The sequence below is a fragment of the Megascapheus bottae genome, chromosome 16, assembly GCF_031878675.1.
Source record: "Megascapheus bottae isolate mThoBot1 chromosome 16, mThoBot2.hap1, whole genome shotgun sequence".
Classification (NCBI taxonomy): domain Eukaryota; kingdom Metazoa; phylum Chordata; class Mammalia; order Rodentia; family Geomyidae; genus Megascapheus; species Megascapheus bottae.
Window position 1 is genome coordinate 53,814,996 of NC_143524.1, and position 24,239 is coordinate 53,839,234.

At 40.0% G+C, this 24,239-nt stretch overlaps 1 protein-coding gene across 6 annotated transcripts in view; it reads right to left on the minus strand.

Annotated features, from left to right (window-relative positions):
* The window catches only part of Sytl2 (synaptotagmin like 2), a 114,526-nt gene that overhangs the window by 76,373 nt on the left and 13,914 nt on the right, over window positions 1-24,239 (minus strand). For 4 of the 6 annotated variants that reach the window (XM_090348559.1, XM_090348558.1, XM_090348557.1 and 1 more), the window contains exon 1: window positions 6,100-6,193. The exons of 1 other annotated variant lie outside the window; for it this stretch is intronic. The gene's annotated coding sequence lies outside the window, so the exon portion shown is untranslated. Of the gene's footprint in view, window positions 1-6,069; window positions 6,194-24,239 lie in introns of those variants that run through there. One more of the 6 variants, XM_090348556.1, reaches the window with a different exon arrangement.

Genomic DNA, 24,239 nt, shown 5'->3' on the forward strand with positions numbered 1-24,239 from the left:
GGTTGGTTCCATATCTTTGCGATGGTGAGTAGTGCTGCAATGAACATTGTTGTGCTGGTGGATTTAGTATGTCTTTGTTTCTGGATGATTGGGTAAATGCGTAGTAGTGGAATTGCTGGGTCATAGGGGAGCTCTATGTTTAGTCTTTTGAGGAACTGCCATACTGCTTTCCATAGTGGTTGAACCAGTTTGCACTCCCACCAACGGTGTAGTATAGTAATGATCCCTCCTGGCCACATCCCCTCCAGCATCTGTTGTTATTAGTTTTCTTGATCCTGGCCATTCTAACTGGAGTGAGGTGGAATCTTAGAGTTGTTTTGATTTGCATTTCTTTTATGACCAGGGATGTTGAGCATTTCTTCATGTGTCTATAGGCCATTTTTGTTTCTTCTTCAGAGAAGACTCTCTTTAAGTCTTTGACCCATCTTTTAATGGGATGGTTGTTAATTTGGAGATTAATTTTGAATTGATTCAATTTTTTGAGCTGTTGATATATTTTAGATATGAGGCCTTTGTTGTATGGTTGGTGAAGATCTTCTCCCACTCTGTAGGCTTCCTGATTAGTTTACTAGCTATGTCCTTTGCCATACAAAAGCTCTGCAGTTTAATGCAGTCCCACTTATCCAGCCTTTCTCTGATTTGTTGTGATTCTTGGGGATGCCTCTTTTATCTCTCAGGACATAGAAAATTCCTATGTAAATAAAAAATTTGTTTAATGAGCTAATAAGTGAGTCAGGCTGCAGTTCATAGCATTCCTGAACTGAGCATGCTGACAACAAGCAGCAATTACAGATGGATTCCACACCTGGGTATTTTCTAGGCTTCAAATTCAGAGGAAGGCAGTAGAGGAATCAGCTGATTTATTAACTAGACTGCAGTTAAATCCAGAATCATAATGTTAACTGAACTGTGGCCAGCCCCAGTTCTGACTTTAAAAGGACGACAGAAAAATCTCTTTTGAGTACCATTGTGTACACCCCTGCTCAGCCCAGGAGCATGAGTCTCCCTCCAAATGCATGAACTCAGGACTCAGGAGTTCCTAAAACTGGTTAGACAGTAGCAAATAAAAAATAAAAATCTCTGAGATCCTTTCCTCTTCCTCCATGATCTTTGTCTAATTTCTCTGACATAGGACCCTGCCTGCCCATCCGCGACACTTTTGTGGAAAATATTCAGGTGACTGCAGCATGAGCTGAGATCACTGAACTAATTGGTCTTCTCCCCACACCCCACCCTCAGCTTTGTGGGCCCTGCTCTAATCTGCAATCTGAGGCAGGCAAGGTAGCCAGGGCATAAAACATTCTCAGCACCCTGAGAATGAATAGCTCCTTAAGAGAGAAGTAACTAGGACACAAAATCTAAGGAGACACACTTGGAATGCTGCCGAGTATAGTGCCAATGGTCACAACACCTTGTCTCCAAAGATTTGGCACCTAAACCCTTCACTTGCCTCATGCTAGTCCCAGACCTGGTCTAATCTCTCTGTTCAGGCCATTTATTGTCCCAGTAAAGCTTTATAGGGTGTCTGGAGAGTGTAAAATCTTCCTCGATCCTTTCCATTCTCCAGGAGAGAAATATTCTGAAACCAAATACTGTCTGCCACAGCCATTTTCTATGTGCTGGTATAAGGGGCTGCTGGGAGAGGTCAGACCTTTCACTGGGTCTTTGACAGGTCTTCTAAAAATTTAGGGCATGTTGCTCAGTCTTACCAGAAACTACCATACAGGGTTACTGTAAAGATGCCATCTGGCAGTAAGCAAAATAGTCTGGGATATGCCAAAGGCCTGATAAATACCTGCTGAAAAATCTCTGCATTTCACCAACTCAGTCTCCTTTCCAAGCTAATGCATTGCTTTACTGATTTATCTCCCCACTTCTCTATCTTCCCACTTCATTTTAAGGAAGAATCAGATTCCTGGCTTCTACAAACACCCTCACATATACCAATGCCATGGAAACTGTATGAGGGTATTATAAAGATAAGGATGCGATGAAAACTAGTTAGCAGATAGATTGGATGAGGAGGTCCCACACTTTAATGATCAAGGTTTCTTCAAATATTCCCATTTTAGGCTTTGACTCCTGCCTTGGAAAACTGAAGTCAGCCAGGAATGATGAGGCACAATTTACTCTCAGAAGGCAGGAGGTTAAGACAGGGTAAGTTCATGGGGTGGCCTTGGCTACATATCAAGACAGGAGAGGGGAAAGGAGAGGAGAGGCTGGGTAAGGAGGGGAGGTGGGGAGAGAAAGGAAGAAGAAGGGAAGAGGAAAGGAGAGGAGGGATCGGGGAACAGAGAGGAAGAGAAAGGGGAGAGGAAACAAGTAGAGGGGAGGAAAAGGGAAGAATTGGAAGGGAAAGGACAAGAAGAAAGGAGAAGGGAGAATGGAAAGGAAGGAGAGGGGGAAAATGAGGGGAATGGAGGAAAGGGAAGGGAATGGTCAAAAAGGAGGGGGAAGAATAAGGGAAGAGAAATTGGAAAAGAGGAAACATTGTAGATGAGATTAAATTGAGGATCTTGTGATCCCCAATGAGAGATTGTCCTAGATTACATAGATAGGCCCAATAGAACCATGGGGTCTTTTTTTAATGCCAGTCCCAGGTCTTGAACTCAGGGTCTAGGCTCTGTCTCTGAGCCTCTCTCTGCTCAATTAAGGTTAGCACTCTACCACTTGAGCCAGTGAGGAATCCAACTCAGGGCTTTATGCAAGCTAGGAAGTACTCTGCCACTGAGCCACATTCCCAGGGTCTTTACATGAAGGCAGCAGGACAGTCAGAAGAGAGGAATTATGAGGGTAAAAACTGTTTGCAACTATGTTTTAATGATGGAAGAAGGGGCTATAAGCCAAGGAATGCAAGCAGCCTCTAGAAATTGGAAAAGGACAAAGAAATAGAGACTCCAGAAGAAATTCAGTTCTTTTAAATTTTTGGTTTTAGCCAGTAAGATGCATTTTCAGCCTTTTGACATCTACAGCTGAAAAATAATCAGTTTATGTTTCTTTAAGCCAATGAATTTGGTATAGTAGTAATAGGTAACTAATACTTAGGAGTATTTTATATATGAACTCTCAGCTCATTTCCTGGTCCCTGTGGACTGAACATATCCTTAAAAATGGTTCATCAGGATTCCTGATGGACCCAAATTCTCATGCAAGGCTTCCTCTAAAGCCTTCTATGTGCTTCTTCTTCATCTTTTAATTCCAGCCAAACCATTCATTGTACACTCCTCTGTATCATCATCATTAGAACTTTGGTCAAGTTGTTCACTCCATCAAGAATGTGTTTCCTTTGTGTTTGCACACATTCAAACTTTATCTGTTCATTAAGTCTCAACTTAAATAAAAAGGTTTTGCATGAAACCTCTCCTGTGTCCCATTTCCCCTCACAAGTACCCCTCCTCCAAGCTTTCCCTGGGTCTCATAATACCTATTCACATATCTAGTACAAAAGAGTACTGACTCCAGAGTCAGATTCTGATACAAAGTGATCCCATTGCACAGGTTATTTAGTTTCTCTGAGCCCCCAGACTCACATCTGCAAAAAAAGAGCTTTTACTGGATTGTTAAGAAGATTAAAGAAATATACAAGTCCCTTAATACAGCACTCATTCATTGAGATACTAATAAACTTATCAGTACATCAAATTCCCATTTCAATGCCTACCTCATTTTTAGCAACTCTCACATAGTAGAGGCATTTTTTTCTCTTCCTGCAGATAGAACTTAGGATTTTTAAAATTTTGTTTTGTTTTATTTTACTCTATCACCTATTACCTGAGCCACAGATCTACTTCTGGGTCTTTGGAGGTTAAATGAATGCAAGAGACTTATGGACTTTTCTGCCTGGGCTAGCTTTGAACTATAATCCTCAGATCTCACCCTCCTGAGCAGCTAGGATTACTGAAGTAAACTACCAACACCTCGCTAGAATTTTTTTTTGCCAGTCCTGGGCTTGAGCTCAGGGCCTGAGCCCTGTCCTTGGACTTTCTCAAGGCTAGAGCTCCACCATTTGAGCCTCAGCACCACTCCAAGCTTTTTTTTAATGTATGTGGTACTGAGGAATGGAACCTGGGTCTTTGTGCATGCTAGGCAAGCACTTTTACCACTAGGCCAACCTCCTGGCAGAAAAAAAAAAATAAATAGCAAGTAAAATACATAATGTTGGGAGCATCTCCCCAAGTTTCTTACACCCCACAGACTAAAGATGGCTCTTCTTTAGACATTTTAAAGCATAGGAAAGAAGTACACCAAATCTCTTTCTAATCACTAACACTACTTACACAAAATTCTTATGGAAGGTTTGGCTAAGGCCACTAAACCACTATTTATCCCAAAAACAGTGATGAATAAGCATTGTTTTCATTAGTGTAAATTGTAGATTGATCTTTTAATGTCATTAAGCTCTAGCTCTGACAACTACTGTTCCAGAATTGGTGAGACAATGTTACTTTGACTAATCATATTTTAAAAAATCCCATGCGGTAGATTCTCCTTCATTCCTCAGTTGGGTATGCAACAGAATTACTTTCTCTTGAAGGCATTTTTTTTGCCAGTCCTAGGGCTTGAACTCTGGGCCTGAGTGCTCTCCTTGGGCTTTCTCAAGAATAGAGCTCTACCACTTGATCCACAGAACCATTTCCAGCTTTTTTCCATGAATGAGGTACCAGGAATCAAACCCAGGTCTTTGTGCATTCTAGGCAAGCACTCTACCACTAGGCCAAACTCCTGGCCCCTTAAAGGCATTTCTTAAACCACTTTTCTGCTGAAAAGGAAAATCATTTTCCCCAATCTAGGTGGCTATGTTCCAAATAGAAAGACCATAAGTCTTAAAGCTACTACCTCTATTTTGAAATATAGTCACCCATTTACTAGCTTGGTGGCTAGGAACATCGCACTTATGAAATTCTTTTTGCTCATCTCTAAAACTGGTATTAACCATTGCTCAGGCTCCCTTGTTCAGTCATTACAGGAAGCTAATGAGACTATTTAAGGGGACAGTTTGTAGACGATCTATGGAAAACACTACACAATCATATTTATCCATTCAGCTCCTAACAACAGCATGAGCTCCAAGCAGACACTCATAATGAAATGAAGAATGTTTTTACTTCACCTGCCTTCACATAATTCCCAAGATATAATAGAAGTTAAGTTCTACTTGGAGTTACTAAATAACCATAGGCAATTTCCCCATTCTTAATGTCTGCTAAGGCCATTTGAGGACAGGGCTTGATAGCTACAAAGGGCTGCTGGGTGATCTTTTTTGATAGGAGGTACTGTTGCATGATAGTAATTATAAAATGGTATGACTACCCTTCAAAATGGTTAGCAGATTCCAGCAGGACATTCAATCTACATATGAAAGTATGTAAATCTGAATTTCAATATTATTAATACAACATTAGTTTATGGGCAGTAGCAAGTACCTCAGCCCAGTCCAGTTTTCCCCAAATTCCCATCCTGTTGCCTATTTCCCAAGTGAGCCAGTACAATCCTTTACACAGGGATAAAAGCCTTAATGAGAAAAATCTCATGAAATATTCAGCTGATCTTTTGGAGGAAAACAGCTGGAGCTGACCTTAGGAATTCCACTAATTCCCCCTACCACAGAGCCTAAAAATAACCAAAGAACATTTCTAGCTAGTAATGGACTTTCCTTTAAAGGAAATAGTTTGAGAAAAGGCATGCTGGGGTCATTACCCCAAACCATGCAGTCCCCATAATAAATCCCTAGCCAAATGTTCCTGTGAGAATCTGCCTTCACAGGGTCGACATTGAAATCCATTGTGAAGGTCCCCTGCCTTGACCCTCCACTGTACAAAGACATGCACTGGTTACCTATGAGGTCTAGAGTAACTCAGTTGTCCTTCCTTATTTTCTGTTTCTACATCTATAAAGTGCTGGGCTCTGACCTAAGGTTCTCTTTCAAAGTGCTAAGGTACATTCAATGGCCCTTCACTGCCCCCAGGATGAGTTCAATTCCCTAGTGTTCCATTGGCCCTTCCAGGTTTCTGCCCCAGTGTCTTCCTTCTCTATTTCCCTCATGCAAACCTTGAAGTTCTTTAAACTTACATCTCACACTTCTGTGCCTTTGAGACATACCTGGAAAGTCCTTTCTGAGCTTTGTAAATCCCGCATCTTTCAATGCATAGCTCAAGTTTACCTTTTTAGGGAAGATGAGATTAACCCTTCCTCACAAGCTTGGGCTCTTGCACTGTGGTCTACAGGACTCCGCGTCATAAAGCAACTGTATGTTTACTTATTTGTCTCTCTCACAAGGCTGAGATCTTGAAGGCAGAGATACCATATCTTGGACATCTTCCCCACACCTAACCTATGACTGCCACTCAGTATGTGGTGGTAGGGTACCAGATTCCACCAAAGGACCACATTCAATACATGGTGTTATTTCAAAGGGCATAATTATTTTTGTAAGGATTGTTATTTTATTCAAAAAATAAGAAAGTAAGTTATTTCTAATCCTTTGCCCTTATTAGGAAAAAATGTATACAGCTGTTCAGAATTGTGACATCATCTTCGCCAAGCTGAAAACTACACATTACTGTGTCCCTATGAAAGCTCTCTTTAAAACAACTAAACCTCAGTCCTTAAAAAGGCAATTTAAAGTTAGAAATATTATCCAACTTGGTGGATATTTCTCTTTTGCCTAGTGAAAAGAAACCCTCCAAAAGGAATAAATTATGAAGCTGCCTGAAAATTCTTAACCAAACCTTGGAAAAAATCAAACGAGTAGAAGAATGAATATGACCTTGAATCAGAATCCTTTATTAAGCATTGATAATGTTAAAATGTAAGTGCATGTGTTGTCAAGGATATTTTTAAGCTAAGTTAATTACTGCCTTGGTAGCACTTGGAATTGATGAAGAGCTGGGGCAGAAACAGATCATCATTACATTCACCATAAGGAAAACCAGCAAAGTCTCTTAGAGAGAGAAAACTGAAGTACATGGAGGTTGACAGACCCATCTGAATCCATATTGCTTCTAAACATTGGAGTTGGACATTCCAGTTCTGATTGACACACCAAGATTAAAGATAGGGCCCAGGGGTATGATACTCTGAAAAGGAACTCAAACGCAAGGAAGGCTAAGTTCTTCCCCTCAGATCCTGAGTACTCAATACACTAAGCTTTGCAACACAGAACTCTTCACCTTGATGTGTAATGCAGCCAGGTACAAACAGATTATTGCTCTTTATGTGATCCCAATTTAGTAGCATATATAAATAGACTGAAAATGTGGATGTTGACTCATCAGCAAATCCATTTTTCTTAACTCTTCATGAACAACAAAAATCCTTGTACTGATCTTAGGGAGAGCTTTATCATAATGCCTTAAAATGCCTCCAAAGGCAGACATAAATGGTAACTGGCATTTCACAAGTCTACGAACAGTCTGGACCCCACTCTGTCACTATTAATAGAATCTCTGACTTCACTCATCCTTCTGATGATCTCACCTATAAAAATGAGGTGCTTGAACTTACCTATCTCTATTACTTTCTAATGTTTGGTTTTTGTTTTCCTCATGGACATAATTATATATCAAACTTTTGGATAAGAGATGTGAAGTAGACTACTGGAGAAAAATAAGCCATCCTGTTGTCCAGAGCAAATGTCTTTTTAGAAACTAGGTGAGTTTCATATGACACCCCTATAGTGAGGAGAAAGCAATAACTGGGAAAGGGGAGAAAAGGCATAAAAATAGACAGTCTTCCTTCCCTTTTTTTCTGTCCCTCTCTCCTTTCATTCTTATAGTATCCTCTGATTGAGACTAAACACAGCACACCAGATCATCCTTTAAATAGGAAGACCTGGTTTCCATTGTCAAGATTTTGGCTCAAAGCAGTAATCGAGGTCCTGTTCATACTCTGTTGAAGGATTACAACATACCCACACAATGGAGCACACCCATGCCACACCACAACCTTATAGGGAGAGAAAACAGGGAGGAATAACATCACAGTAGTCTGTACACATGAGAAAACTAAGGTTCAGCAAAATCAAATGGTTTATCTAGGGTCACACAAGTGTTACATATCAGAAGGCAACACATTTGCAAAGAAGGAAAAGAACTAAAGCCATCAGAACCTACTTAAGAGTGAATGGAAGGTAAGTGAAGAGATCAGAAAAAGAAGTAGGAAAGAGTAAGTGAAGAGATCAGAAAAAGAAGTAGGAAAGCCAAGCTTTGACAGACACTACATTTTAGGCAGAGCATATGTGAACTCACTGAATTAAAAAAGATGGGATGATACTATTTGGAAGAGGTTAAGATACAGAAAAGTGAAACTTTGTCTATATTTGAATGTATACGAAAGTACATTGTCTTCCACTTCAAAAGCACACATTCAAAGCTGGATGCCTGTGGCTCATATCTGCAATCCTAGCTAATCAGGAGGCTGAGATCAGAGCATCAAACTTAAAAGCCAGCCTGGGCAGAAAAGCCTCTGAAACTCTTATCTCCAATTAACTACACTAACCACACACACACACACACACACACACACACACACACACACACACACACACACACACAAGTGGAGCAGTAGTTCAAGTGATAGAGCACTAGCCTTCAGAAAAAAAAAAAAAAAAACACCTCAGAGGCAGTGCCCAGGTCCTGAGTTCAAGCTCCAGAACCAGCATACAGACACAGAAAAGTACAAGCTCTTTAGCCAACTCAGTAATCAATATGTATTTTTCCTAGAAGTAGAAAGGGGTGGACTCAGCAGAAAGCCTCTGGGCTCAGAGCCTTACTTTTAGCACTCAGTAGGTACCAGGGAAAGGACTCACATGGAGATAAGTGTATGTGATCTGGACATTCACTGAGCCAACATGGAAGCACCTGACTATAGCACCCTTGATCATCACTGAAAATTACCTGAGCTGCCTGACCTTCTCAGTCAAAGAACATTACCTGAGCTGCCCGACCTTCTCAGTCAAAGTGTCCCCTCCGTAGGTCTGACTAATCACGTGCATGCACAGCAAACCTGCCTTCTTAGACTGCATTCATTGCTACCAAGGATCCAGAATGTAATTAATGAGTAACCTGGGCCTGTTCCTAACACAGGAATGGAGTGGAAAGGAATGACTGGGAACAATTTCATGGTGATGATAGAGACTCATAATTATATGAGAGTGTCTTAATAAAACAGGCACAGACTGTGTGTACTAGCAGAATCAGGTTTAAGCCCCCAAATGGATAAGGAGACTGCAGGATCAAAGTGGACATTCTTAAGAGGGCCTTGCATTTGCTAGGCAGGTGCTCTCCCCCTGAGCCACACCCTCAACCCTTCATCAGATTATATAGGCAAATGTGGACTGGGAGGTTGCAAAGTGACTGTATAACCAAATACGGAGCAAAGATTGAGCATGGTTCCCTTATGGAAGAATGAGTTATTATGGCCCAGATGCAGCTGTTTATTGGGATTACATGTGGAGCTATTGCTATTTGTTATGAAGATTCTCCATGGTAGATCACTTTCCCAGCTGTCTCACCCGAGCCTTAGTCCACAGGGAATTGCCAAAAATCTCCTAAAGAAATGCTCTGTATAGAGATTCATTAGCTATATCTCACCACAGAGAGAGGCCACAATTGTGTAAGACTGGTGTGTGTGGGAGAAAGAACACTGGCTAGAGATAGGTATGGTCAGTTTTATTCCCAGTTAGTCTTTAGCAGTAATTGTAGGGAAGTCCACCTTCTGAAACTTCCATCACCTCATTTGCAAAATGGGCACCCTAAAATGATCTCATCAACCTCTTTCAGCAGTTAAACACTCTGACTCACACTGATGAAAGAGCATCATTCAGACCACAGCAAAATGTAGCTGTAATCAGTCATGGCCCCATAAGTTAGGAATATACCACTCATTTCATCTGAAAACCCAGAGTAACCCTATCCCAAAGTTTTCAGGAGCTTGGCATAATCATTCCTCTAGGGAGACTTAGACCCCTTTTAAAGAGATGGATCATTTTCACCCAAATGGAACAACCTTTTCTGGTTATTGTGAAATATATATATTGGTCTTTCTTCCTGGCTTCCTAATATACGGGTCCTAAAGCTTTGGAATCTCTGAAACCTGTGAGTGTCTTTAATATGTTAATAAAATAACTGGTGATGGCTGGTGATCTCTGCATAGTCTCAGGATGGGAGCTGGTCACCAGAAACACTAAGGTGTAATTACAGGGTTTTCAGTTCTACCCCCCAACTTGACAGGGACTCATTGTCAAGTTGACTACCAACAGCCAATAATTTAATCAATAGTGCCTACAAATGAAGTCTCAAAAAAAAATCTCACAAAACTAAAGGACTGGATTTTGAGTGTCTAAATTTCTTCTAGATCCCTGGAGTGTGTGGTGCTCAGAGAAAGCATGGAAACTCCATGCCCAGCAGCTCACACTCCACCATTTTCCACTCCCCCATTCATCTGCCTACTCATCTGTATCATTTTTACTACTCTATTACAAACTGACATGTTTAAGTGTATCCCTGAGTTCTGTGAGCTAACCTACCAAATGGCTGGAGTCCAAAGAAATAGTGGGAATCATAATGTATTGCAATTTCTTTCAACGCCTTCAAAACACACTATTTCCAATTGTCATCAACAAAACTTGTAGAGCAGACAGAGTCAGGGACACTGAACTGGGCCCACTGCAAAATGACTTGTGGGAAAACCTCCAGACACGAGGTCACTGTTTCCTGTTGTTGTGAGAACAAGAAAAACATATCCTTTCACCCTTACTCTTGATGGTTAATAATAAACCAGGCAAAATCAGTTAATATTAATTTCTTTTTTATTTAGATTTTTTATTGTAATTAATAGAAGGGTTACATTATATTCACCAGAAAGAAGGTGCATTACTTCACAAACATTGATACCCTTTCTCATGACATGGTCCCCATTTCCCTTCCCCCCTCCCCCCTGCTCATCTTGATTTCCCCCCTTCCCTATACAATTTCAAATAACCAATTAAGCACATATAAAATAGTTAATATTAATTCTTAACGATAACATTATCAAAGGCTTAGATAGCACTTAATTTCTACACTGCCCCTAGAACTTTGTGGATATTAACATTTCTCACATCAGAATGATTTTATGAATAAAGAAACAGGTACAGAGAGTAACTAGCAATTCAGTGGGAGCAGTGCAGCTTCAGTGAAACCCTCTGCTATGTCACCGTGCATAGACAGCCTGGGTTGGACCTGTGCGAGTCTTTGTCTTTGACTAGTTTTGCTTCTTTCTCTGTGACCTCATAGATCCTCTATAATGGCTAATTTTCTCATCTGCAACTCAGAACCTGCTCATGGATTTCCTCAGGCTAGATTTCAAGCACCTCAAGGAGTGGAGGCCTAGGGAGGGAGGCTCCAAATATCTAATGGGCACTACCCAGCCACAGCTGCCCTGTGCCCCACAGCAGACTCAGAACCTTAACCGAGAAACTGGAAATGGAGAACTCTCACCTTTTCCAAGAGAGGGAGTCACCCAGGGAAAAGGAACATTCTCAAGCAAAAACATCTGATCAATTCAGATAAATGAAGACTATCTCTTGCAACCATCCCATGGTAGAGATTGTATGATATAATAATCTGAAAATGGAGTTTGAATTTACAGAGCTGCAGAATCACTGGCCACCTCAAACTCCTTCTGCTTTGTTCTCCTATTTGGAAGCCAAAGCCAACATGTGGAAAGAGTGTGGAAAACCTCCGGAATGTCTTGCAAAAAGAAATCATTAACAATGATGTGAGGGGAAAAGTTATATCCAAAGATACAACATTCTCTTCCACACTGACTTTCTTTTTATCCTAGATATGAGAGAAAAAATAAGTAGAAATTACTAAAGGAATCCAGTCCTAATGGCTCACATCTATAAACCTAGCTACTCAGGAAACTAAAATTAGGAAGGTTATGGTCATAGCTAGCCCAGGCAAAAAATATTTATGAGACCACCATCTCGATCAATAGTGGGATTCAGTGGTAGACACTTGTCATTCCAGCCATGCAGGAAGCTTAGGAGGAGTGAAGATCATGCCAACTTTGGGGGAAAAAAAAGTGGATGAGTTCAAACCTCAACAGCAGAAGCTGAGCATGGTGGTACGTGCCTGTTATGGCATAAAATGCATAGAAGGACCTTGATTAAGACAAGCTTGGGCAAAAAGAAGAGATCCTATCTCAAAAACAACCAGAGCAGTAAGGCTTCAAGTGGGAGGGTTCCTGCCTAACAAGCCCAATGTTCAACAACAACAATACCAAAAGAGATCAAAGAGGACTTAGTCAGAAACCAGTCTACAGATTCAGGGGCCGCAATTATATTATTCTCTAGAATGACTTTCAAAACTATCATTACTAGTTAGGCTACAATAGAAGGGAAATAAATGACATCATCCTGGGGCTTAATTGTACTGTATTAATTTCATTAAATTTATGTATGTTAGAAGCCTAGACAATTGCTAGTCATTCACATTCACACATACACAAAAAAATAATCATTGTAAAACTTTGGTGAAATTCTTTCCATAATTCCACAGATTGAACCAGTAAGGAAAACTATCACCTGGGTTTCTAAAGAATTTCAATCAGCCCCAGGAATCACACCATAGCTTGTGCCTACCTGCTGGGACACATTATGATTTGCAAGCACTTAATCTACTCCATTCCTATTTGGGTATTACTTTTCATCTGAACCAATCAGAAGAGATTACAAAGGGATAGCCAAAGAAGTGGGAGGTAGAAAAAGGGATTTACGCCAAGAGAAAACCCACATTCATTCCACATAGAAATCCTAATCATGTATGATTGGCAAAACGAACAAGATTCAAACTCCTCCCACAAAGCTGGATGGAAAACACCAGTAAGGTTTACTTTATGAAACTCTCTCACCTGCAGATAGTGGCATTTCCAAGACAGTAGAGTGGATAAACAGTGGTCTCAACGCTGCTTGTTCAAGGGCAGCTAGAAATGAACCCCATTTAGGGATGAAACACAAAAAAGTAGGATTCCACCTTTTCTCTTATCCATTATATAATATCCTCCTAGAAATGAAACTAAAGTATATTAATATACTAATGTATCTAATATTTTTATCAAAAGAAAAGCAATAATTTCTGCTTCTGTTTCCAAAGTAATTCAGAACATTAATTTTAAAGATATTCAGTGAGGCTGGGAATTTGGCCTCGTGGAAGAGTACTTGCCTAGCATGCATAAAGCTGTGGGTTCTATTCCTTGGTACCACATACACAGAAGAAGCTTGAAGTGGTATTGTGGCTCAAATGGTAGAGCTCTAGCCTTGAGGAAAGCCCAAGGATAGTGCTCAGGCCCTGAGTTCAAGCCCCAGGTCTGGAAAACAAAAAACGATATTCAGTGATCATTTTAATGATCATGAAAATGTATAGTGTGAAACGGGTCAGGAGAATTACAGAGGGTAAAACTCCTCAAACTTTAATTACTGAGTTAAAGGCAATAGGAGTTTGACTGAGACTATACTAACTTCTAGTTTGTTCCTAGTAGAAAATAGACAGTGAGAGCTGTGGACTATTGAGGCCCATGAGTCCACAAAGGTAACTTTTACTTATCTATTTGTTCATAGAAATTAAATACTTGTTGAAACTGTACATTGGTGGCTCACACCGATAATCCTAGTTATTCAGGATGCTGAGATTAGAGGATTGAGGTTCAAAGCCAACCCAAGTTCTAAGAGACTATTATTGCCAATTAACCAGCAAAAAGAAATGGAACTGGAGGCATGATTCAACCAGCAGAGCACCAACCATAAGCAAAAAGCCAAGCAAGAGCTGGAAGCTATGAATTAAAGCCCTGCAAAGTGAAAACATGTTGAATGGGTGCTAAAGAATATCTCCAAGGAAATAGCGATAATCACTTATACTTGACATTTGGCCTAAGACAAGACATGGTAGTGCTTTGAAAATAACATTTTATCATAATGATCTTATCATAGCTTTATTTGTAATAACCCCAATGCTCTTCTCATCAAGTGATTGGTTATATAAACTGTGTTATATCCATACCATGGGTGGGTACTAAGAAACAGAAGAAGGACAAAAAGAAGGAGGAGAGGAAGAGAAAGAGGGGGAGAAGGAAGGGCAGGGGAGGAAGAAAAAGAGGAAGAGGGAGTGGGAGGGGGAGGAGGAAGGGGAAGAGGAGGAGGAGGAAGGGGAGGGAGAGGAGGAGGAGGAGATGAAACCATTAACATTTATGGCAATTTGGCGGAATCTTGAGGGAATTTTGTGGCACCCAGTTGGGTGTCAGTGGCTCATATCTGTAATCTTAGCTACTCAGAAGGCTGTTTGAATGAATTTCTTACTCATAAAGCTAGGGAAATTCCCAATACTTTGTTCTGGTTTTCTCAACTTTAAAAAGTCAATAGTACCTCTGCCCATCTGCCTCATAGGCCTTCAGTGAGCCACCTCCACCAGAGCCTGCTGCAGTAACAAGCATATTCATAGCTATAGTGAGGAAAAATACCAATATTTTTTCTATGGCTTATGCCATAGAAAACCTCAGAATTTCCTTCTGTAAAACTGAAAATAGCAATTATGTTCACAAGGTCATGAAGGAGACACGATGCTGACAAAAGGCCTTGCCTTACTGAAGATCTCACCAGATCCTCAATAAGTATTTCCACCTTATATCTGGGCACTAATGGTCTAATCGTAATTCAAAATGGTGGCCAGTTCTCACTTAAGTTTTTGTTTGATTCATGTAGTCTCCTCCTCTAAAGATCAAACTTTCCTTACACTTACAATGACAAAAATTCATATGGACAAGATAGAGAAGAAGATGAGAAGAAAATATTCTAATTCAATAAGTCCATTTATGGATAACCTTGAGAGGACAGTATGCTCAAAGACCCTCTCTCCCCAAATCATTGTACAAGAAGGCTTGTTCTGGGCTTGCTCACTCCCTCCTTAGTTTCAAGAGGTGGTGCATTCACAGAGTGCATAGAAAAAAAAAAGTTGCTTACAAAGACCTGGGAAGGGTGAGCTAAAGGTACTTAGGGGAGGTGGGTGGACCTCTGTTTATCTTCTTTGCTAGGAGAGCCATTTGCTTTCAGAGTAAGTATATTGCTTCTTGGGTATGCTTTAATCCATTCTTATTCTAGGGTGGTAACTCAAGTCCCAAGAGATGTCTGATATATATTTGTTCTTGATGTGTCACTGGATCATGAGGACTTCTCTCACAAATAATTTACACATGGGTGTCTCTGAGCCCAGGCAGCAGAGATACTTGCTGACCAACAAGGCACAGATGGAAAAACATGGATATGAGCGCAGGCTCGGTTTTTTTTTTGAAGAATATACTAACTCAGTCAGTTGGTACAAACATTTTGGGCCATAACTGGGCTGACATTTGCTTGGGACTGAGAAGGAATCATCCATAATCATAATGCAAATGACCCCTCCCTTTATGGAGCTTGTGATCTCATGCCACATATTCTGTTTGCTTTACCTCTATCTAATAAGTTTATGAGATACACAGGTATGTGTCACACTAAATGTCTCAGAAGTAGAGTATCATACCAAGCATGTTTCCTATAGCTAGCAGGAACATATGAAATAGAATATAAATTCATGAAACATAATGTAGATTGGCATATTCTATATATCTCAGTAAAGATGACTTTTCTACATGAATATTCATATTCTAAAGATAAATCTATTAAATTTTTGAAGTTTGATGAATTTGATTATCTTCCTTGTGAATACAATTTACAACAAAAATATACTTAATGACTTGCTGACACAAACTTAACTATATGGCAAGCACTATGTTAAGGCCTCCAAAAAATAATCTCATTTAATTTTTAAAACTATCTCTTAAGAGAAATTCACATACTATTCTTATTCTATACATGAGGAAACTTCGGCTTAGAACGAACAAGGCTATAAATCCAGGATCAACTCATTCAGAACTCATAGCCTCAACCTCAGCACTAAGCTACATTACTATATGCTTACTTGGTTTAGAAAGAAGGCCAAAACTATTATTCCTATTATTGAACTAAGAATGTATTATAAATGGGTGCTAGTGGCTCATGCTCATGAGGCTGAGATCTAAGGATTATGGTTAAAGGCCAGCCCAGGCAGGAAATTCCATGATACTTTTATCTCCAAAGAAACACTAAACATCTGTAAAATGGAGCTGTAACTCAAGTGGTAGACTGTTAGGTTTGAGTAAAAATGCTCAGAGATGGAGTCCTGAGTTCAAGCTCCAGAACTTGGCACACCCCCTCAAAAAATAATGCATATAGTACCAATCCTTAAAACACATGAAAGTGAGCCATAATAGAAATGGTCAGTATAAATTGTTTTGACCTATGGAAATAGCAACTTCATTTGGTTCAATCCTATATAATATCAAGAGAGAAAAATGACATGGTCCCAGCCCCAGACCATCTCCTTACTTCCAGCATATTTCTTAACATTTCTACACATTGACTGGAATTTGTCTTTATGTTCCCTTCCAGATCTATAATTACATAAGAAAGAGAGGAGAACAATAACTCATTTGTTCTACCTGCCAAATGCTGTGCTTTTGCCTCTATTCTAATTCTGCAGTTCAGAGATAGCTCCTAGTGGCTTCCTGTGACCCCTGGGCTTAAGGATTTTCTTTTGCATGGGAAGGCGGTCATGGGGCTTGAACTCAGGGCCTAGGCTCTGTCCCTGAACCTCAATGTGCTCAAGGCTAGCACTTCAGCATGTAAGTCATAGTGCTGCTTCTGGCTTTTCTGCTTCTGTGATGCTGAGGAATGAACCCAGGGCTTCATGCATGCTAGGTGAGCAATCTACCATTAAGCCACATTTACAGCCCAGTTTAAGGATCCTTGCTTATCTATTTAGGGACTGCAATGAATCTGCATGGTGCTGAGTTTCTGATAGTTCATAATTCCATAACAGAAAAGGGAACCTTGGCCCTGAAAAGTCACGTTAGTGTGAAGAGTTGAAATACAGAAAAAGAAATGTTCATGTGGACAAATGCAGACCTTCCAATAAAAGTCTCTTGACTTGTTCATGGTGATTTCCAGAAAAATCTTCCACTTTCCTCTCCAGTTAGATATTTATCTAGACTTTTAAAAAAAGAAAATCACAGGACCTCCAGGATATTGAAACAAAAGCCACATAACGAATGATTGTTGTCCTTAATGTACTATGTTGTCTCTCATCTCCTTTGCTGTCCCTTGGGTATCTCATATTGTTATAGTATCTCACTTTGTTGTCTGATATATTGAATTTATTTGTATTTGGTTATTTGAAATTTGATAGGGAAGGGGGGAAAACCAAGACAGGTGGGGTGGGGTGGGGGGGAGGGTCATGGGTACCAAGACATGTGAAAGGGTATCAATGTATGTGAATTAATGCACCTTCTATCTGGCAAATATCATGTAACCCTTTTATTAATTACAATAAAAAATTTAAAAAAAAAGAAAATCACAGGAGAAGAGACTTGAAGGTTTGCTGGGTAGAGCACTTTATAGTCACATGCCTTGTAATGATTAAGGATTAGGAGCAGTGGGTTACAGGAAACCACCAAACTGCAAGCCCCAAAGACATCAATTCAATGCTTGAAAAATGCTGTTTCCTAGCTTTGAGAGCCTAACTCATTGTGCAAGCTGCCTCTGTCCCAGTTTCTTCATGTACAAGGAGAGGGAAAGCTAACCTCTAAGCATCTTTCCTGTTCTGAGGTAGAACCATCCTCTGCCATCTAAGTGATTTCCATTTCATTTTCCACCTATTCCACCCCCCATCACTGTCCATTGCAGACACAGCAAAGAGCCGTTTCCAATGTACCTACAATAGCTCCTCAGATAAATACTGAAAGATTCTGTTATATTCCCCCCTCACTTCCTCTGCACTAGACTAAGTCCTAAAAGAAAGTTGAGTGGTCACCAGATGTTGGGAGTATCTCATATGAAGTCATAGATCTAAACTGAGCTTACAAAGGCAGAAATACATGCAGCAAGGAGGTATTTGCTTTCTCAAATTGTGTGTGTGTGTGTGTGTGTGTGTGTGTGTGTGTGTGTGTGTGTGTGTGTGTTTGTACGTGCATTGCTGAGAATAGAATCCCAAGTGTGCTATCACGGCAAGTATGCTATCACTGAGCTGCAGCCCCATCCCCTCAACTTCTTGCAGCTAAGACCCATCATTCCCTGGGAATTCTACCAGCTGATACAAGAGGATTAATAACCTTGATGTGGTGACAATACAATTGACATTGAGTACGTAACCAGTGAGGTCTGTGACAGATCATTACTATGTGATGAATTTGAAGATGTTCCCAGTGAGAATTGCAGATTAGCAGAAAAAAAGTTAGATGAGAGATAGAGTCTGCACTAGAAAAAGACTACTCTTCTGTAGAAGGCTAGATGATGAACTATTTAAGATGATCAAACTCGCTAAGGAAGCCATGTCACCAGGCTTCTTCAAATTAGGGTTATCTCTATCTCTCAAAGCAGAGATCCTTCAAATCCATCTTTCTGGGGAAGTCAGAATAGGCCACCTGACAGAGAAGTGGAGGCACTGAGAGCCAAATGTGCCTTCATTTTTCTCTGTCCTGTTCTAAATTAAGACTAATCATTTGATTCAATACATGGAAATTTGTCATTTAAAAGTGCTTTAACATCTCCATATACTTTTTCTTCTTTGAATAAGAGCAATTTGGAAACAATAAACTAGAAAGTAAAAAAAAAATGATTTCCCAAAAGAAATCAGAGAAGTAATTCTGTCTGTAATTCTAGCTGCTCAGGAGGCTGAGATCTGAGGATTACCATTCAAGGCCAGAACAACCAGGCATGTCTGTGAGACTGTTATCTCCAACGAGGCACCAAAAAGCCAGAAGTAGAGCTGTGGCTCAAGTGGCAGAGTGCTAGTTTTGAGCAAATAAATAAATAAATAAATAGAAGTAAATAAAAAATTTAAAAGCTCAGGAATAGTGCCCAGAGTCCAAGTTCAAGCCCTGGAACCAGCATAAAGCAAACAAAGTACAAATAACTAGAAGGAAATTCATTGTTATGAACTCTGTTTTACAAAGATGAGCAATTTCCTTTTTCTTCTTTGAATTATAAAATTCAAGCCAGATATAGAGAAAATTTTAGCCATTTCAAATTTGTATAATGTCCGTGAAATTTAAGCTGATCTATTCTATAACCAATATTTTATAAATCTGTCCTTAAGAGATCAAGAACATGGTCTCAAAAATTCCTGTCATGAAAATTACTCCAACAGACAAACAGGCATTTCCATGCCAAGGTCTTGCAGCTGTCACATTATTTAGTTCTGCACACATTTTTCAAAATCCTATTACCAAAAAATTCCTGTTAAGGAATTCAGCAAACACATGTTTTCACATCTAGTCAGTATTTTTCTTCAATGTAAATATGAGCCTCATACAATATTTCATTAAATAGAACTATGTGATCAAAACAACTATAAGCATGTCAAAATAAGAGGTTAATGCTTTGCCATCTTTAATTAATGATGTTATGTAACACATTAAAGGACAGAACTCACATTTTCCCAATCTTTATCTTCCAGGGATCAAAAGAGCAAATGTGAATTGTAAAGAACAATAACAAGTTACACTTCCTCAAGGCCAAGGAATTGAAGTAACAAATTTGAAAAGTATACCAATTCCCAGCTAGGTGGTATAGCTTCCTGGGAACTGATCCCCCAATGGAAAAAAAAACTTGGATTTACAAAGACCTTTGGTTTGATTTCTATTCTTTTTCTAGTGTTTGAGGGAGAAAAAAATCAGTTTTGGGGAAGTGCTGTACAAGAGGACACAAATATGATTCCCATTCCTTTTGGAAAAAGAAAATGATAATTTAAGGTTTACATCAAAGTGAAAAAATAAGAAGCAAATATCCCAGAAATTGCTCCATAACTTTATCTCAAATAGACTCCCTTCTACTTTCATGATTTTAAAAATCAGCATTCTTTTTTTTTTGGTCAGTTGTGGGGATTGAACTCAGAACTGATACATTGTCCCTGAACTCTTTTACACAAGGCAAGCATCCACCACTTTGAACCACAGTTCCATTTCCAGTTTTTGAGTAGTTAATTGGAGATAAGCAGGACTTTTCTGCAGCTAGGAGTTTGGCCTAGTGGTAAGAATGCTTGCCTAGCATGAGCTGGGTTCAATTCCTTGGTACCACATACATAGAAAAAGCCAGAAGTGGTATTGTGGCTCAAATGGTAGAGCTCTAGCCTTGAGAAAGCTCAAGGACAGTGCTCAGGCCCTGAGTTCAAGCCCAGGACTGTCAATAAATAAACAAACAAACAAACAAACAAATAAATGGAATTTTCTGCTCAGGCTGGCTTCAAACTGAGGTCCTCAGATCTTCGCCTCCTAAGTAGCTAGGATCTTACAGGGGTGAGCTATGGGCACCTGGCTAAAATCAACATTTTTAATATGATATTTGTCTTTTGGAGTCTATTTTCCTTCACATGATGATCTCCAGTTCCACCCATTTTCTTACAAATGACACCATTTCATTCTGCATATAAGTGAATGCTATTCTACTGTGTATACATATCCTGTTCTCTCTATTAATTCTGACTACTATGAATAGTAAGGGCTGCAACAAACAAGGATGTACAGGCATATCTACTGTATTCTGACTTTAACTCCTTTGGATATCTGCCCAGGAATGCTATGGCAGGACTATATGGCCATTGTTTTTAGTATTTTAAGGAAGTTTCATAACAATTTCCATAGAGATTGCACTAACTTACATTTCCCCAAACACCAATAAGGATTCCTCCCCCAACTCTATCCATTCCCCCCCCTTATCCCTAGCAGTGTTTGTTTTACTTTTCTTTCTTTTTTGAATTCAGGGGGTTCGCACTTGCTAGGCAAGAACACTATCAGTTGAACTTAACCTTTTTTTAGATAGAGTTTTTTCACTGGACTAACCTAAATTGACATTCTCCTATTTATGCTTCACACTGTAACTGAGATGACAGCCCTGAGCCACCATACCCAGCTACTGATTGAGATAGGGTTTCATGAAACTTTTGACCAGGATGGCCTTGAACTTCAGTCTTCCTGATCTCCATCTCCCAACTAGCTAGAAATATAGAAATGAGACACCATGCCCAGCCATGTTGTTTACTTTCCTGAAGACAGACATTGTGACTGAGATGAGATGGAAACAAAAATATTTTTACTTACATTTCCCCAGTGGTGAAAGTTGTTGAATACTTTTTTTCATGTAATTTTTGTCAGTGTCTATTCAGTTCATTTGTCCATGTAGTGACTGATTTCTTCTTTGGGTGTTTGATTTTTATGTTTTCTTTCTAATATGTTCTAGATACTAATATCCTGTTGATATTTTCTCCTATTCTGTAAGATGTCTCTTTAGTCTGGCCATTTGATTATTTGTATACAGAAGCTTTTAAATTAGATGCAATCCATTTGTCAATTCCACTATTATTCCATAAACTATTTAAGTCATATTTATTAAAATTATTCCTACATTCTACCTTAAAGTGTTTGCCCTATGTTATCCTGTACTGGTTTCAAAGTTTCAGGTCTTCTATTAAAGCCATTGACACATTTTTAATTGGTGTGTGTGCTGGTAATGAGGCTTGAACTCAAGGCCTGGGCACTGTCCCTTATCTTTTTCACTCAAAGCAGGCATTCTATCACTGAAATCACAGCTTCATTCCCTGCATTTTGGTGGTTAACTAAAGATAAGATTATTAAAGTAATCCTGGTCACAGGTATAGTCCACTTGATTATCATCTCAGGAGTGTAGGCATGGTATCAAGATAAGAAAGGCCTTAATGTCTGGGGACAGTTTTGCTTCTCACAAGGTGTTACTGAACAGTCCTGTCCTTCCTGCATTCTAAGGTATCTGGAGAGTGATTGCAAGAGAGAATGGCTTAGAGCAAAGAAGACAGATGCGAAATGGAGGCAGAGATGCCAAGTGTTTATTCCGCTTTCAGTACTTTTTGTAGGCCCATATGAGGAGTCAATGCTTCTAGCAAAAGCAGCTTCGACACATCTATTTCAACCCCACTCAGGCTTCCAGTGAACCACCCGGGTTTATGTCCTGTAACATCTGGCCTGGGAAGCCTAGGCCACATAGGCAAGGTCCACCTTCAAAGTGGCCCAGCTGAGAGCCCCAAGGTGGGTTGGGAAAGGGCTGAGCAGTGTCATCAGCATGCAGAGGGCCACTCTGGGGACCTTCAGCCTCAAGGAGACCTGAGTAAGTGTCTGCCACCAGACATGCACAGGGTGGCCCCTAATGCCTGTGCTGGCCAGACAGTGATCCTTAGTCACATGGAGGCAGGGCGGGGGTGGCCAAAACCAAGATAAATAGCTAAGTGGACATTCTACAATGCAGCAGCCAAGCACAGAGGGGCTAGCCCTCAAAGGTGACTGGTGTGTTTGTAAATATCATCAAATCTACCCCTTTTGGCTTAGCAAATGCCTCATCAGATGTAGTGCTAGTGCTAAAGGCTGGGAGGATAACACGTGTGACTGATTGGTGATAAAAGAAAATCCATCTCCTAAATTAGATGACAACAAATGCAGGAGGGAAAGAGAGGTAAAAGAGAGTGACCAGTCCACAATGTCTCAAGAAGATGGGGTATATTGAAACTGTTTACCTCATTTTACACATAAGCCTTAGGACTTCTATCCCAGAGCTTCTCACCACTCACAGTCCCCATAGTCACAATGTATATGAACACTTCAGCACCTGGGCCTCTCCTACTATATAATAACAGCGCAATAAACCTCATTTCGAGGATAAAATAGAGGAGAAGAAAGGGGGAAAAAAGAGGAGGGGAAAAAGAAAGGACCAGTCAACTCTCTTGTTTATCTATAAGGTTCTAGCTAAAAAAAAAAAGCTAGTTGGGTCCAGTTATGGTGGCCCATGCCAGGTTTCATAGATACTCTGGAGGTAGAGATAAAAGAAGCATAGTTCAGACAAGCACAGGCAAAAGCAGGAGACCATATCTGCAAAACTAACTAAAAGCAGGGCTCAAGTGGTAAAGCACCTGCCTAGCAAACAAAAGTCCCAAGTTTAATCCCCAATGCTGAATATCTACATTTGTGATATTTCACAGTGTGTGGATACATACATTCATCCTTAGGTTTCAAGCCAGCACTCAATAATGCTCACTGCTATGACTTATGTCAAAGGGTACAAAGCAAAGTCAGCCAAGGAAAGATGAGTAAAGTCAGAGGGAAAACCAGGCGGGAGCTCCCAAACACCCTTCTCCAGTGAGTTTCACAGGACAAGCAATGCCATTAGATGTGAAACGCTGCTTATAGGGTGGTTCATTAGAAATTCAGTTGCTCAAGGGTTTTATTGGAGGCTTGCTACTCATATACACATGAACCCAAATTCCATTCAAGTTGGTAATCAGTGTAAGCCACACCGTGTATAAATAGTTTAGGCTCTGTGAACCTCTCTTATCTAGATTAATAGGAACCTGCCTAAAGCCCAAGTTCCCAGATTCCAGCCAAGGGCCAACCTTACAAGCAAGCCTAGGGATAAACAGTTTCCGTCTAGTTATGTTGTCTTATCTGCTCTCCTGGGAATAAAAAAAATCTAAATGTCTAATTAACAGCTGCCCCTTGACCAATACATTCTTATAGAAAATCTAACTCCGCATTTTAAAATGTTTTTATTCAACATACTTGTTCTGTCAGCCTTCTGAGCTCTGGGAATTAAGGAAATACTAAATCTCCAGAGGTCCTGCCCTCTAAAAATATTCAGACCAATGGGGCCAATAATGAAGTACATAAAGATCAGTGACACAGTGATATGTGGTGGCAGCCATAGATAGGCAAAAACAAACACTAAACAAGCTCAAGAAGGAAAAGAAAACCTATTGCAATAAACCAGGAGGACCTGGGGAAGAATTACCATAGAACTGCAGGTATAAAGACCAGCAGAACTGGAGAGAAGGTGGCAGGGTCAGGAAGAACTGTAAAAAAAAAAAAAAGGGAGTAAACGCTTATAAATGGTCTCAGTCTCCTTAATGAAATGTACCCATCTCTCTGTAGTCAGTGATCAAGCTCCTTTGTCTTTTGTCTCCCCTTTTGCCAGCCCTGCCTTGAACATGAAGCTGAGCCCACTGCATTATTTCCTATCCTTCTTGACTTTCTGGTTCTTATTCATCCAAGTTTCCTTCTCAAGTGTCACCTTTTCCAGTAAAACCCTCCTGACACTAGTTTTCCTTTCCCCCTCCCTA